The sequence below is a fragment of the Musca autumnalis genome, unplaced genomic scaffold (assembly GCF_047663935.1).
Source record: "Musca autumnalis isolate F117 unplaced genomic scaffold, ASM4766393v1 scaffold_4, whole genome shotgun sequence".
Lineage (NCBI taxonomy): Eukaryota > Metazoa > Arthropoda > Insecta > Diptera > Muscidae > Musca > Musca autumnalis.
The window spans coordinates 126,937,502-126,940,480 of record NW_027411977.1 but is presented as its reverse complement, the minus strand read 5'-3'; positions in this window follow the sequence as shown (position 1 = coordinate 126,940,480).

Here is a 2,979-nt window from a genome sequence, read left to right as displayed (position 1 = left end):
ATTTTCGGTATTTTTAAATTTTTAGTCTAATTATCAAACCGAAATGACTGAAATTTGGTACTTAGTCTTCATTGGGGGTGCAAAACTTTCCCCCTGAAATTTGTCTGTATAGATCCACGCCTTCATATAGCCCCCATATAACAGTACCTCCCGATTTTCGGTATTTTGAAGGGTGTGCCCACAATAATCCATCGAAATGGCATTTTTAAGGTTTTAGCCTCATTATCACACCGAAATGGCTGAAATTTGGTACTTAGTCTTTGTTGGGAGTACAAAACTTTCTCCCAGAAATTTGTCGGTATAGATCCACGCCTTCATATTGCCCCCATAGAACGGTACCTCCCGCTTTTGGGTATTTTGAAGGGTGTGGCCACAATAATCCATCGAAATGGCAGAAATTTGGCATTTGGTCTTCATTTGGTGTATTAAACTTTCCGTATGAAATCTGTCTGTATAGGTCCACGTTTTTATATAGGCCCCATAGAACGGTACCACCCGATTTTCGGTATTTTGAAGGTTTCAGCCTCATCATCACCGAAATGGCTGAAATTTTGTACTTAGTCTTTGTTGGGGGTAAAAAACTTTCCCCCAGAAATTTGTCGGTATATGTCCACGCCTTCATACAGCCCCCATAGAATGGTACCTCCCGATGTTCGGTATTTTGAAGGTTGTGGCCACAATAATCCATCGAAATGGCTGAAATTTGGGATTAGGTCCTCATTTGGGGTATTAAACTTTCCATACGAAATTTGTCGGTATAGGTCTACGCCATAGTATAGCCCTCATAGAACGGTACCACCCAATTTTCGGTATTTTGAAGGTTTTATCCTCATTACCACACCGAAATATGTAGATGCAATTTGGTATTTAGTCTTCGTTGGGGATACAAAACTTTGGCGTACAGAAACAAGGCCCCAGGAAATAACACCCCAAACTGAAAATGAAAATAGGCCCCAAACAGGTATATGAAAAACAACAACAAAACTTTTGGGGTCTAATTTCGTCTTTTTGGGACCTTTTTTCATTTAACTGTTGGGGCCAAATTGTCTTCACAACAAGTAAATCGAAAATTTGAAAATCAAATTGGGGTCTAAATAATATTGGGGACTAATTGAATTTTTCATTAAGGCCTTTTTGCACATGTTTGGGGCCTAAATATATTTTAGTGTTTAACAAAAACAAGAAATTGGGGTGCATTTTCTAAAGTTGTTATAATGATATGATCAAAAAATGGGGTGCAATTTCGAAAACTTTATTAAGAAAAAAGCGAAAAAATAAAGGACTCAAAATAACAATAATTTTTAGTAATAATAAGCAAAAGTAAACACTTATTTCATAGAATTCAAAAAATTATATGATAAGTAATAATAATTGGTAATAATTATTACTAATGTTGCAGATTTTGACAGTTGTCTAAAGGAAAAGCTGCTGAAAAAATGTTTCAGCAACATTAAGAAAGTAAAAAAGATACACCTATTAACAATGTTTAATTTATATACCTCATCTTCCATTGGGAGCATATTTGTGCATATAGCGTTTTCTTCAAACACCATCCTATTTAAAAATGCTAAGGCATTTATTTTTCCTTTTTTATAGAGGAAGGAAGGCAAATATATTTAAAAAAAAATCGCGCGATTTTTTAAATATATTTTTCTTCAGCTACTCTCCTAATTCTGTTTGACTTGACTTGGAGAGAAAAAATATATATTAAAAAAAATCGCTCGATTTGTTTGGTTTTTGGTCAGACCCAAATTTGTCCACACTTTTTCGAACATGAATGCTTCAACTATTTGCTGGGGAGTTTTTGGAGCCGGCACAAATTTTTTGCTAAAGATGTGATGCAAACTTCTTTGTATTTTGTTAAAATATATACTTTGTAATTCTTGTTGAAAACTATAAAAATATATACATACATATATGTATATAGAAATTGGTACAGAAATACTTACTTATCACAATGTTTCTGAAAAACATTACGAACGGTACTTGATACCGACGATCAACTTCCCAAAGATTTTGCGATTCCTACGCAATCGTCTTTAATTTTATTTAAAATTTTAATTTTTATTCATAGACGCCTGCTAGTACACTTGAAAATAAGAGCTTGTTTCTAGGTGGCTTTAACATGCTACAATCGTAAAAAAGTACAGTCATCAATTAGTAACATATTACAAACTATTGATTGAATATCTTTAAAGATATTTTTTGAAATTACACCCCAAATTTAGGGCTTCATTTACACCCCAAATTTAAGTGAATAAATATTTTGGGGCGTGAATGCATACTTTGGGGTCTAATTGCATTTTCGTTGTTTGGGGTGATATGCATTTTGCAAATGCACCCCAATTTCAAAAATGCATTTTGGCCCCAATGAAATTTTGGGGCATAACTGCAATATTTTTTTGGGGCCAAATTTCCTAGTTTGGGGCCTTTTTGTATTGGGGCAATTTTTCAAATTGTAAAAACACCCCTAAAATTGGGGTCAATTTTCATTCCCGTTTGGGGCGTTATTTCTTGGCGCTTTATTTCTGTACGCCAAAACTTTTCCCCAAATATTTGTCTGTAAATGTCCACGCCTTCATATAGTCCCCATATTATAGCCCCCATAGAACGGTACTTGCATATTTCCGGTTATTTGAAGGTTGTGACCTCAATATTCCACCGAAATTGCTAAAATTTGGTATTTGGTCTTCGTTGGGTGTATAAAATATTCTTCCAAAAATTTGTCAGTATAGGTCCACGCCTTCATGTAGCCACCATAGAACGGTACCTCCCTATTTTCAGTATTTTGAAGATTGTCGCTACAATAATCTACCGGTAAATACCCGGTAAATTGGGTAAATTAGGTAAATACCGGGTAAATACCCATTTGTGGGTATTTATTTGGGTATTTACTATATTGAATCGCTAATACAACATCTTAGACCCTATTTCTGGTTTTAGGTTATGAAATCGATTCAAAATGGATAGTTTTGCAAT